Source organism: Rana temporaria, chromosome 4 (assembly GCF_905171775.1).
Source record: "Rana temporaria chromosome 4, aRanTem1.1, whole genome shotgun sequence".
Classification (NCBI taxonomy): domain Eukaryota; kingdom Metazoa; phylum Chordata; class Amphibia; order Anura; family Ranidae; genus Rana; species Rana temporaria.
In genome coordinates, this window is record NC_053492.1 from 305,278,135 (window position 1) to 305,291,845 (window position 13,711).

Consider the following 13,711-nt stretch of genomic DNA (forward strand, 5'->3'; position numbering starts at 1 on the left):
GATCGCTCAGTCCTGGCGCCTCCATCCTTACTAAGGGAAACAGGTAGTGAGCCTTATGGCTTCACTGCCCGTTTCCTACTGCGCATGCGCGACTCGCGCAGCGCTTTGTGAATGGGCGGCTGCCTCCTGGCATACACACAGTTCCCAGAAGGCAGAACGGCTCATTCACCAGAAGACACGGCGACGTAGGACGAGCCAGAAGATCCTCTGCAGTGGAAGAAGAGGCAGAAGAGCTACTTCCGCATAGCAACCGCCCATTTAGGTGAGTATAAATAAAAAAAAGAAATCAATTTTTTTTTTATTATTTATTTTAAGATTTTTAGGGATAAAAAAAAAAAAAACGGGTGGAACTCCACTTTAATATATATATTGCACATTCACATCAGTCCCTGCCCTCAAGGAGCTTACAATCCAAGTTAGAAACATAAAGTTTTGCTATCTACAAACATAAGACCGGATATTATTTAGTGTGCAGAGATAGGCAGAGTGCCCGTTTTTGTATGCTGTGTAGCAGAGAGTGCTTCCCTCGCCTCTTCACCTTCGCAGCCAACAGCATCCTAGCAACCAGTGATTCTGATGGTGGACAGAGCCTGATGGAAAAGCTGGGGCCTTAGCCTTTAAAAAATTGTTGGCCATTGCACTGTTTGTATGACAGCTGCAGTGACTATAAAATCTGATTTTTGTTTAATTAGTACAGTTTTCGTCCAAAAAAAAAAAAAAATCATAAGCGCAAGACTACGCATGCTCAGAAACAAAAGAATACATACAAAACTAGTAAACACATGACGTCACTTCTGAAGTTGTATTCTGTCGTAGGAGAATTTTCACATGGTTAGTAACCTCTTCACTTTTGACATGAGACTAGCATGCCACAAAAAATGGACGTTCAGTCGTCCAAAAATCTGATTGTGTGTACGAGGCTTTTAAGATGAGAGTGTGGTGACATAACCTGTCAAAGTCATGTGATTGACCTCTTCTCCAAACATGGAGTTCTTACTATGGCATTAAAGGCATGGTATATCTTTTAAAAAAAATAATAGTAATCGCACTCTTATTGAAAACAAAAAACAATTTGTTCATCTTTTGCAGTTTTATAGGGGCGGTAAACAACACCGCAGAAACAGAATCAGTAGTGTTACATGGCCTTATGCCGCGTACAGACGGTCGTTTTTTGTGATGAAATAAAACGACTTTACCTACACACCATCGTTTTTTCAAAATGCTCTAGCAAAGCGCGGTTACGTTCAGCACTCTTTTCCATTGAAGCTAGCTTCATAACTTGCTAACATGCGCGGGTTTAAAAACGTCGTTTTGCCCACACACTATCATTTTAATTGACACAAAAAAAGACGTTTTGAAAAACGACACAAAAAATTCAAGCATGTTCGAATTTTTTTTTTGTCGTTTTTCAGAAGACATAAAACGACGTTTTCCCCACACACGGTCATTTTAAATGACGTTTTTAAAAACAACGTTTTTTTTCCATCACAAAAAAGACCGTCTGTGCGCGGCATTAGTTTTATACTATATTTGAGATTAGTTTGTGGGGTTCTGGGATTTTATTTTATTTACATTTTCAAGGATAATGGTAAACAGGACAAATAGTCAAATAGAGAGGGTGAATCTCCCTAAAGCCCTGTACACACAATCGGATATCTGATGGAATCTAATCCGATGGATTTTTTCGTCGGATATCCGATGAAGCTGACTTTCATCAGTCTTGCCTACACACCATCAGTCAATACTTCCAAACATGCGTCGACTTAATTCTGAGAATGCGTGGATTTTTGACCGATGGACTTCCACACAGACGATCGTTTTTTTCTATCGTTTTTTTATCCATAGGAAAAATTTAAAACATGTTCTATTTTTTTTTCACCGATGGAAAACAAACCGATCGGGCCCCCACACGATCGGTTTGACCAAAGAAAACAGTCCATCGGTCTGTTTTCATCGGACAAACTGATCGTGTGTACAGGGCTTAAAGCGGGAGTTCAACCGAAAAAAATGTTTTAACATTAGATTGATGCTCATTTTGTCTAGGGGAATCGACTAGTTTTTTTTAAATCGAAGCAGTACTTACCGTTTTAGAGAGCGATCTTCTCCGCCACTTCCGGGTATGGGTCTTCAGGACTGGGCGTTCCTATTTGATTGACAGGCTTCCGACAGGCTTCCGATGGTCGCATACATCGCGTCACGAGTAGCCGAAAGAAGCCGAACGCCGGTGTGGCTCTATACGGCGTCTGCGCACCGACGTTCGGCTACTTTCGGAAAATCGTGACGCGATGTATGCGACCGTCGGAAGCCTGTCGGAAGACTGTCAATCAAATAGGAACGCCCAGTCCCGAAGCCTATACCCGGAAGCGGCGGAGAAGATCGCTCTCTAAAACGGTAAGTATTGCTTACATTTTAAAACAACTAGCCGATTCCCCTTCACAAAATGAGCATGAATCTAATGTTAAAAATGTACTTTTTGGGTGAACCTCCACTTTAACGGGGGCACAGTCAGAAATAAAAACTGGCACAAGTTCTAATCCATCTTCACTCTATCCAAGACTCAATAAAAAAGTTTTGCCTTTAATTGGACAATATCATACTTATTGGTACTAAAAATAAACATTGTGCAAAAAAATTTAATAAATTGCCTAAATTATAGTAACGTTGTTTCATTACAAATCCATAACTGGTAGAAACAGAAGACATTAGTGGTTGCTGTGTCAAAGCACTGAAGGCTTGTTTGAGTGTCTCCCTGGGAACCTCCTTCTCCATAGTAAGCACAACAAACCCTTTAATCCTATTGTTCCAGAGGTCCTGTAAGGGTTAATATATTACCTTGTGCATAGGGTCTAATCAATAGTACGCCCAACTCTTTGATTCAGGTGGCCTTTTTAAAATGAAGTCCAAATATTAGTGTGTTTGGGAAAATAAAATAACAGGTTTTGGGAAGTCATTTAAATATTTAAAAACCACAAGAGATTGTTGTTTTTCAATCAAACGTTCCACGTACAGTGCCTTGAAAAAGTATTCATACCCCTTGAAATTTTCCACATTTTTCCATGTTACAGCCAATAATGTAAATGCATTTTATTGGTATTTTATGTGATAGACCAACACAAAGTGGCACAAAATTGTGAAGTGGAAGGAAAATTATAAATAAATTTCCAAAATCTTTACAAATAAATATGTGAAAAGTGTGGTTTGCATGTGTATTCAACCCCCTTTACTCTGATACCCCTAACTAAAATCTAGTGGAACCAATTGCCTTCAGAAGTCACCTAATTAGTAAATAGAGTCCACCTGTGTGTAATCTAATCTCACTATAAATACAGCTGTTCTGTGAAGCCCTCATAGGTTTGTTAGAGAACCTTAGTGAACAAACAGCATCATGAAGGGCAAGGAACACACCAGACAAGACAGGGATAACGTTGTGGAGAAGTTTAAAGCAGAGTTAGGTTGTCAAAAAATATCCCACGCTTTGAACATTGAGAACTGTTCAATCCATCTGTGGTGCCGCCCCCTAATACATGCGCCTGGCCCCTAATTTACATGCAGGGTGCTGGACGCATGGATTTAAATTTTTTTTTTTTAAGCACATGGTTAGAGCCTTATGCCTTGTACACACAACCGTTTTTCACCGGTCGTGTGTACTGCTCCCTAGCAGTTTTCTTGACGAAAAAACTGCCCGCAAAAAAAATTAAAACCAGCTCTCTTTTTTCTGGTCGTGTTTCCCCGTCAGTTTTTTTCTCACATGTATGCTTTTCCGAGGGGAAAAAAACGTGCATGCTCAGAAGCAAGTATGCAGCGCCATTTGAAAGGAACTTTGGGCCAGATTCACGTAGAATCCCGGCGGCATAACGTATTGAATTTACGTTACACCGCCACAAGTTTTATGGGCAAGTGCTGATTCACAAAGCACTTGCCTGTAAACTTGCGGCAGGGTAGCGTAAATCCGTCTGGCGCAAGCCCGCCTAATTCAAATGGGGCGTGTATCATTTAAATTAGGCGCCTTCCCGCGCCGAACGTACTGCGCATGCACCGTCCCTAAAATTTCCCGACGTGCATTGCGCTAAATGACGTCGCAAGGACGTCATTGGTTTCGACGTTAACGTAAATGGCGTCCAGCGCCATTCAAGGACGACTTACGCAAACGACGTTAAATTTCAAATTTCGACGCGGGAACGACGGCCATACTTAAAGTGGTTGTAAACCCACTATTTGGACTTTTACCTACAGGTAAGCCTAGAATAAGGCTTACCTGTAGGTAAGGAGAATATCTCCTAAACCTGCACGGTTTAGGAGATATTACCCCCGCAATGCGGGCGGCGCATGCGCAGGGGGGAATCCACGGCTGAAGGACCGGCATCGCCGGACCCTGCCGATTTTAAATCGCCGCTCCAGCCAATCACAGCGCTGGAGCGGCGATACCCGGAAGACACGCCGGAGCAAGATGACATCCTGCTCGGCGTGGACCAGGTAAGTGGTACACACCTCGTTCCGAGGTAAGTATTTCATAATAGGCTAGTATGCGGTGCATACTAGCCTATTATGCCTTTTGCATTGCAGGTTTGGGGGAAAAAAAAAAAGTTTATGCGGTTTACAACCGCTTTAACATTGGCTAGACCACCTAGGAGGCATCTTTATCTTTACGCCGCGTATCTCTACGGAAACGGCGTACATTTTCAGCGACGGGCAAAGCGTACGTTCGTGAATCGGCGTAACGACTAATTTGCATATTCTACGCCGACCGCAATGGAATCGCCACCTAGCGGCTGGCCTAGAATTGCAGCCTAAGATCCGACAGTGTAAGTCACTTACGCCTGTCGGATCTTAGGGAGATCTATGCGTAACTGATTCTATGAATCTGGCGCATAGATACGACCGGCCGGATTCGGAGATACGACGGCGTATCAGGAGATACGCCGTCGTATCTTCTTTATGAATCTGGCCCTTTCTCTTTATAGTACCGTCGTACGTGTTGTACGTCACCGCGTTTTGGTCGGACGGTTTTCTGCATGAACGTGTGTATGCAAGTCAGGCTGGAGAGGAATCATATAGTTTTTTTTCCTGCTGAGAAAAATGGTCGTGTGCATCAGGCTCTAATTGGCTTAAAAAAAGGGTGAGCCCACCCAGTTGTGGTTCAATAGCAAATTATTATTTCATGAGATAAGAAAACTCACAAAGGGGGAATATGTTTGTGTGTGGATGGGGCTGAACTCTGTACAGAGTAGTACCAGTGTTTAGGGCCCTGCCAATACATATCTTCTGTACCACTCAGTAGTGTTCAGCTATGTCCAGCCACAGCCTGCCAAAGACTTTCAAGGCTGCCTGCAGCGCCGGGACTAGATGCTGCACCTGTCCCTTCCAGGCAAACTAAAGCGCTGTCAGGGATGCGCTACAACTAAACGCCCCAGTGTGCCAGGGGGCCTAAAGTCTATGTAAACCCTAACAATGATCTTTCCTATCCTTTTGAGTCAATTGAATGAACATCAAATCCCAAATTTTCGGAGTACACTCTTTGAGCTGCTCTTTGGTTGGCCCAATGGATGAGCGAGTGGCCGACAATCCAAATGACTTTCTAGGTACCTAAAACAATTTAAATACAGGAGTAAGAGCGAACATACATTTGAAAGCTATCCGATTTCTATCTACCAATCTTGTTAATCATCCCTGCAATAAAACCTAACCTTGGAAGCTTCCCTTGCTGCTCCTATTCTAAAAGAGTGGGAAGTAAGATGTAAATGCTCCAAACCTAATAACTTCTGGCACTTCTTGAAAACGCTAATGAACTGATATTTGTTCAGCGGGGTGACATCCATATGAACAAAGAAATGCCATTTAACATTGGGTCTTAACCCAATACAATGGAACCTTGGATTACGAGCATAATCAGTTCCAGGAGAATGCTCGTAATCCAAAGTACTCGCATATCAAAGCGAATTTCCCCATAGAAGTCAATGGAAACGTAAATAATTAGTTCCGCATTGACTTCTATGGCATGCAATACCGCATGTGGCCAGAGGTGGGGGGGAGCCGGAGAGCCTCAGAAATACTTGGAAAGGCTCTGGGACAGCTCGGCTGAACTCGGAAAACCTCTGAAAGGTTCTGGAACTGAGTATTTCTTTGTTTTTCCGAGTATTTCCGAATGGCTCCGAAAGACTCTGGCGCCACCCACGTCTGGCCAAATGCGGTACTGCACACCGCTGTGACTTGAATCCTGCTCGTTTTGCGAGACAACACTCACAAACCGAGTCAGGATTTTCCCAAAAAATTCTCGTATTGTGAAACGCTCGTTAACCGCGTTACTCGCAATCCGAGGTTTCACTGTATATGTTCTCAACAAAATGTCTGGGCATATGTACATGTTTTCACAGGAATTCAAGATGAGCCAAGCCCCCATTTCCTAACGGGTCAGTTTAAGACCGTTTACTAAAAATGTTTACCTTTCTGTCACTTACCAACAGGTCCTCCATCTGAAGCCCACCTAGCTTGTGTTTATTGAGCGGAACTAACTTTGAGACTCTAAGGCTACTTTCCCACTGAGAAACTTTACAGGCGCTATAGCGCCTCTCTTTTCACTCCAGTGTGAAAGCCAGAGGGCTTTTACACTGGAGTGGTGCACTGGCAGGATGCTAAAAAAAGGCCTGCAAGCTGCATCTTGCTTTTAAAGCACCCCTGCCCATTGAAATCAATAGGCAGCGCTGCCAAAGTTTTAAACCCTTTTTCAGCTGCTAGTGGGGATTAAAAGTGCCGACGCCCGCCCCAGTGTGAAAGTGCCCTAAGGGCCACAAAGAAAGCTACAGAAAACGCTGCCTTGAACAATGCTGTTCAAAAGCTGAACATACCGATTCTTTTGCGTTAAAAAAGACCCCCCAGAATTTCAGGAGAGATTAGCCTTCTGGCATCCTGAACCTTATTTACCTTCCTATAACATTTCAAAGCTTGCTTTACTGTAAAAAAAAAAAAAAAAAATGCAGAATGTTCAACTTAAAAGGGTTGTAAAAAAAAAAAAAAAAAAAATCATAATAAGCATCCTTTACCTGCAGACATTCCTCTTTTCACTTCCTCATTGTTTGTTTTTGCTCAGAAGTTGCTCTAGTTCTTCTCTGTTCTGTTCACTTCCTGCTTGTCTGATTTTACTGACCACCGTGAAGGGAGGCTTTACTGTGGTGGTCAGTAACGTGCTCACCCCCTCCTGGGAACTACATCTGTGTGGCAGGACGCTCTCTACATGTTAGAGACTTCAAGGAGGTGTGAATTACTGGGCGTGCCGCAATTCATACTGGGAAATGTAGGGCCAGATTCACGTAGAAGTGCGGCGGTGTAACGTATCGTAGATACGTTACACCGCCGCAAGTTTTCATCGCAAGTGCCTGATTCACAAAGCACTTGCAATGAAAACCTACGCTGGCGGCCTCCGGCGTAAGGTCGCGTAATTCAAATGGGCGTGTGCCATTTAAATTAGGCGCGCTCCCGCGCCGGACCTACTGCGCATGCTCCGTTTCGAAATTCCCGCCGTGCTTTGCGCGAAGTGACATCATTTTTTCGACATGCGTAGCGTACTTTCGTATTCCCGGACGTTTTACGCAAGACTTTTTTTTACATTTCGACGCAGGAACGACGGCCATACTTTAAACAGCACATATGTGTGCTGTCTAAAGTTAGGGCAGGTCAAACGACACCTAAAATTGCAACGGGAAACTATACTAGCGACGACGTACCGAACGTGAAAATCCGTCGTGGATCGGCGTAACTGCTAATTTGCATACGCGACGCTGGAATACGACGCGAACTCCCCCCAGCGGCGGCCGCGGTACTGCATCCTAAGATCCGACAGTGTAAAACAATTACACATGTCGGATCTTAGGGCCATCTATGCGTAACTGATTCTATGAATCAGCCGCATAGATACTCCGTCGTATCTCCGCTGTGAATCTGGCCCATAGTTCTTACATGAACGAGAGCCGCAAACCAGGAAGTGAATGAGAGAACAGAAACTAGAATGACGGAGGTGATATAGATGAAGGAATTTAATAGGTATTTACTAGTTTTTTAACAGATTAATTACACTATTCTGTCTGTCTACCTTGCAGACATTAATTTTAGGCAAAACATTTTTTTTCCTTTACAACTCCTTTTAATACCTGACATTTTGTTTATTCAATAAAGCTTATTCATGGTCGCATGTAAAGAGTCTATGAATAAAATAATTAATCCTTCAGAGACAAAATCAGTTGAAACTCCGAGGCCCAGATTCTCGTACGAGGTACGCCGGCGTATCTCCAGATACGCCGTCGTAACTCTGAGTCTGAGCTGTCGCATCTTGGCGCCTGATTCAAAGAATCAGATACGCCAGAATTTGTATAAGATACGACCAGCGTAAGTCTCCTACACGTCGTATCTTAACTGCATATTTACGCTGGCCGCTAGGGGCGTGCACGTTGATTTACACCTAGAAATATGTAAATCAGCTAGATACGCCAATTCACGAACGTACGCCCGGCCGACGCAGTACAGATACGCCCTTTACATTAGGCTTTTCCCAGCGTAAAGTTACCCCTGCTATATGAGGTGTAGATGAGGCGTAGAAATGTTAAGTATGGTCGTCGGAACAGCGTAAAATTTTTCACGTTTTCCGTCGTTTGCGTAAGTCGTTCGTGAAAAGGGCTGTGCGTCATTTACGTTCACGTCGAAAGCATTGGCTTCTTGCGGGTTAATTTGGAGCATGCGCACTGGGATACTTTCACAGACGGCGCATGTGCCGTTCGTAAAAAGCGTAATTTACGCGGGGTCACATTAAATTTACATAACACACGCCCACATCTTCCACATTTGAATTAGGCGGGCTTACGCCGGCCTATTTACGCTACGCCGCCGCAACTTTGGTTTGAGAATACTGCACTTGCCTGACAAAGTTGCGGAGGCGTAACGTAAATACGATACGTTACGCCCGCACAAAGATGCGCTCTCCTACGTGAATCCGGGCCCATATGCCTTCAAGAATGACACCCATAATCACCAGGCTGACTGATATCCTGCCATGGTAGAGGGGGCAATATAATTCTGTACATTAGCCATAGCCTGGTTAAAATAAGCCTCCATAAGTGGTTCGGGCAAGCTAATCTCACTGGATCCACGTTTGGTAGCAAGATGGCAAAACTAATAAATGGTGGTATTTGCGCTGCAAAGAAAAGGGGAGAGAGTGATGGAAAGCAAACAATATTGTAGGTGTATAAAAAAGTAGTGTCCGCCTATAACAATAAATGCAACTTGATGATTACTACGTGAAAGGAAGTTGACCGGTTAGATGATCCAGTATAAAAGTCTGTGTCACAATACAAATAGATACGTGATAAATCCAGTAAACTCAGTGTCATGTAAAACCATCAAAGTATACAAAATACATTAGTATAAACCTTCATACATAACGTAATGGATAAAGCTTAATTAAACGTGAAAGAAACATGACCACATAATAATAAAAATGGAAATAAAATTAAACTAAACAGTGATCCAGGAGAAAAGTCTGTCGCACGGTACAAAGTGGTGGAAAGTAAGTCCAACAAAAATCTGTGTCAGGTATGTAAGATCAATCCCATCACCAGAGAAAGGGGCCTGAAAACCGAGGATCTTCAGTGATGACACCTGTGTGTCTGCAAGCCTCTCACTTTACTGCTGTAAGGTATACGGCATAAATGGTCTCAGGTGCAGGATGCAATGATGTCTTCCTGTCTATGGTGGTCTTGGTCTTTTTCAGCTCTCAATGGTGAGTGTGAACATAGGAAAAAACATAGAAAGGCTCATGGCACAATTCCGTATGATAGACAAGAGAGGAATGGATGGCAGCTGACCCAACAGAGATGCACTCACTTTTAGAGAATATAACAGGGACAACAATCCAGGAACGCCGAGTTCGTAAGCCTCAGCATAAAGTCCTTACGCTGCCTTGAAATCCAAACTCTCTCCAGCCCAGGTTCGATATATATATGAGGCAAATTAAGAAAGAGAGGTACCCGTAGCGTAATCCCGTAGTAAAAACAGTTTATTAATCCAACAATATAAAAAACAAACTCACATTTGTAATGGAAGAAAGTGCAGCAAACCACGAGCGCCGAGCCCGTATCCTTCTGTCAGCTGTGAATGTACCTAGTGCTCCAATCCTGACGCGTATCGTCGCAAATACTACCATTTATTCATTTACCCCCTTTTTTTTTGTTTAGGATACGATTCTCAGGTGTTTGCAGCAGCGCCCCCTAGGTTTTAGTTTTATTCTCAGACAGCACAGGAGTTTTTCACTCACAAAAGATAGCGAAACGTTCCATCTGAAATTGAGATAATGCGTCCGCCAAGTCATTTGTTTTGCTGGGTATATACTTGACCTTGATCAAAATATTTAGGCTTAAGCATTTAAAAACGAAATACCTCAGCAAAACAATGACTGGCGAAGACTTTGAGGTTAAGCAATTTCTAGTGAAAACGACACCCTTAAATAGAATTTGCTTGTTCCTAAAATTGTCACCGCAAATCTCGATGGCGAAAATGATAGGAAACAACCCCAGGACCTAACTGTTCTTTAACCACTTCCAGACCTTAGGTGTTTTTCAGATTTGGTGTTTGCAAGACTAAAACTGTTTTTTCTGCTAGAAAATTACTTAAAACCCCCAAACATTATATATATTTTTTTTCTAACACCCTAGAGAATAAAATAGTGGTCATTGCAATACTTTTTGTCACACCGTATTTGCGCAGCGGTCTTACAAGCGCACTTTTTTTTGAAAAAATTCACTTTTTTTAATTAAAAAATAAGACAACAATAAATTTGGCCCAATTTTGTGAAAGATAATATTACGCAGAGTAAAATGATACCCAACATGTCACTCTTAAAAATTGCGCCCGCTCGTGGCATGGCGTCAAACTTTTACCCTTAAAAATCTCAATAGGCGATGTTTAAAAAATTCTAGAGGTTGCATTTTTTGAGCTACAGAGTAGCTCTAGGGCTAGAATTATTGCTCTCGCTCTAACGATCGCGGCGATACCTCACTTGTGTGATTTGAACATCGTTTTCATATGCGGGCGCTACTCGCGTATGCGTTTGCTTCTGTGCGCAAGCTCGTCGGGACGGGGCGCTTTAAAAAATTTTTTTGTTTGTTTTCTTATTTATTTTTATTTATTTTATTACTTTTTACACTGAAAAAAAAATTAAAAAAAATTGATCACTTTTATTCCTATTACAAGGAATGTAAACATCCCTTGTAATAGAAAAAAGCATGACAGGTCCTCCTTAAATATGAGATCTGGGGTCAAAAAGACCTCAGATCTCATATTTGGGCTTAAATGCAAAAAAAAATAAAAAATTTGGAAATGTCATTTTTTCAAATGACAAAAAAAAAAAATTGTCTCTTTAAGAGGCTGGGCGGGACTGACGTTTTGACGTCCCTTCCGCCCAGCAGAGCTATGGGGACGGGTGAAGGAGATTTTTCCTTCAGTCTCGTCCCCGCTCAGATGCCGAACGGTCCCGATCGCCTCCGCCGCTACCGACAGCTCCGGTAAGCGGCGGAGGGCGCGGGAGAGCGGCGGGAGGGGGGGGGCCCTCTCCCGCCACCGATAACGGCGATCTCGCGGCGAATTCGCCGCGGAGACCGCCGTTATCGTTTACCAGACCGCGCACACTAAAGATTGATACCTCGGTTGTGGCAGCAGCTGCTGCCGTTACCGAGATATCAATCTTTAAAAAATCTTTAAATAACCCTTACACCGCCAGGCCTGGTCCCAACGCTGCGCACACCAATGTGTTCTCCATATAGAAGCAAAGCCCCATGAACCGGCCGCATCAGTGAAAAGGCAAAATCCCCTATCTGAAATGAAATCCAGCTACCAAACCGCTTTACCATTAAAATATTCCAGGAATTGTAACCATACCATAAGATATTCCCTTACATTGTGCGACATGTGCTGACGGAGACTTAAGTCCTGAAATGGCCAGGTAAAGCCTACGGGAAAAAATTCTCCCAATAGGCATTACCCTTGTTGCAAACGCTACAAGCCCTAGCAGCGACTGTACTTCCTTCAGTGTGACTTTTTTCTTTCCAATCAAAATAATAAGGGAACCTTTAGCAGGGGAGGGCTGGTAGCCTTAGGACTGGGGGACAAGTCCAGTCAAGTGGCCCATAGAGCGTGGAAAAGTGATGGATCGAGAAAAACAGTCTAAGATTTTTCATGATCACAAGAGTCCGCACAGAGCCTCCCCTTACATCAGAGTCCGCACAGAGCCTCCCCTTACATCAGAGTCCGCACAGAGGCCCCCCTTACATCAGAGTCCGCACAGAGGCCCCCCTTACATCAGAGTCCGCACAGAGGCCCCCCTTACATCAGAGTCCGCACAGAGGCCCCCCTTACATCAGAGTCCGCACAGAGGCCCCCCTTACATCAGAGTCCGCACAGAGGCCCCCCTTACATCAGAGTCCGCACAGAGCCTCCCCTTACATCAGAGTCCGCACAGACCCCATATACATCAGATCTGATGTAAGGGGTGTTCTGGGAAACTTGATTTAAGGGTGCATGCTGTGGACTATTATGTAAAGAGGGTCGCTGCTCACCAAAGCCTGCTCCCTCCTCTTTAACAAAGTCCACAGAGCACCCCTTTTTATACACTGGGAGGCAGGAGAGACTAGGGAGGGTTAGCTTACCAGGATAGAGGCTGAGGCGCAGGCAGGCTGTCTGATGCTTTTTTGGGTTCAAACTTCCTGTCCGATGCCCACACATGCCCGGGGAGTGTGGGCAGGGCAGACTCAGAAGGAGGAGGAGCAGATGAGCTCTATCTCTCCTCGTGTCTGTGCAGAGAGAGAAGAGGATGTCAGCGCTGGTGTGCGCCGAGGCTGAGCTATGTGTGAGACGAGACATAGCTCAGCTCTGCAGCCATCTACTTTAGAGCTGACACAGGCATGGCTGCACAGTGAGAGATGAGCAGCGGCCGTGACCTGTGTTAACAGAGCTCCAGCAGGCATATTCCTGCTCTGCAAAAACAGCATTTGTTAGTGGCGGCCGGTGGCTGTGCATAGTGTCACCAGCCCGGGGGAAGATTTCCGCCCTGCCCCCCTGCCAGCCCTCCCCTGACCTTTAGGCTCCATGCACACTGAAGCTGATAAAATCTATAAAAAAAAACAGCAGTAGCTTTGCAGGGAGCCTTTCAATGTTTTTTATCGTTTTTGCAATAGCTTTAATCAGCGTTTTTCAGTGTAGCTTTTTTTTTAAATTTTTTTTTTTTCAATGGATTAAAAAACGCAAGAAACGCTGGCACCTGCGTTTGAGCGTTTTTCAGCGTTTTTCCCCGCCAAAAACGGCACTTTGAACGCAAATTTTGGGCGTTCAGAAAAAAGCCAACAAACTCCAAAGCTCATTAACACTAAAAAACGCCCAGGTGTGCATGGGAACATAGGCTAACATAGAGTTCAGTTTATGGGCTTTAAAAAAAAAAAAGCCAAAACGCCAATAAACTGCAGTTTATCAGCTTCAGTGTGCATGGAGCCTTAATCTCACAAATGTTTTCCTCCGATAACCTAAATTCCATGTTTACTGTGTAGATCATAATTCCCAGGAATTCCAGAAAGACAAACGAATAAAACATCTTCTCCTGCACCAGGGGTACCCCAAAAAACTCACAAACTGAAAACAATGATTGCAATAGCTTTAAACATATCAGAGAATTAGCTGGGCC

At 43.8% G+C, this 13,711-nt stretch overlaps 1 protein-coding gene across 3 annotated transcripts in view; it reads left to right on the top strand.

Moving 5' to 3' along the window:
* The first annotated feature begins 9,700 nt into the window (after positions 1-9,700).
* SYTL3 (synaptotagmin like 3) overlaps positions 9,701-13,711 on the top strand; it is a 141,182-nt gene continuing 137,171 nt past the window's right edge. For all 3 annotated transcript variants that reach the window (XM_040350553.1, XM_040350555.1, XM_040350554.1), the window contains exon 1: positions 9,701-9,763. The gene's annotated coding sequence lies outside the window, so the exon portion shown is untranslated. The remainder of the gene's footprint in view (positions 9,764-13,711) is intronic.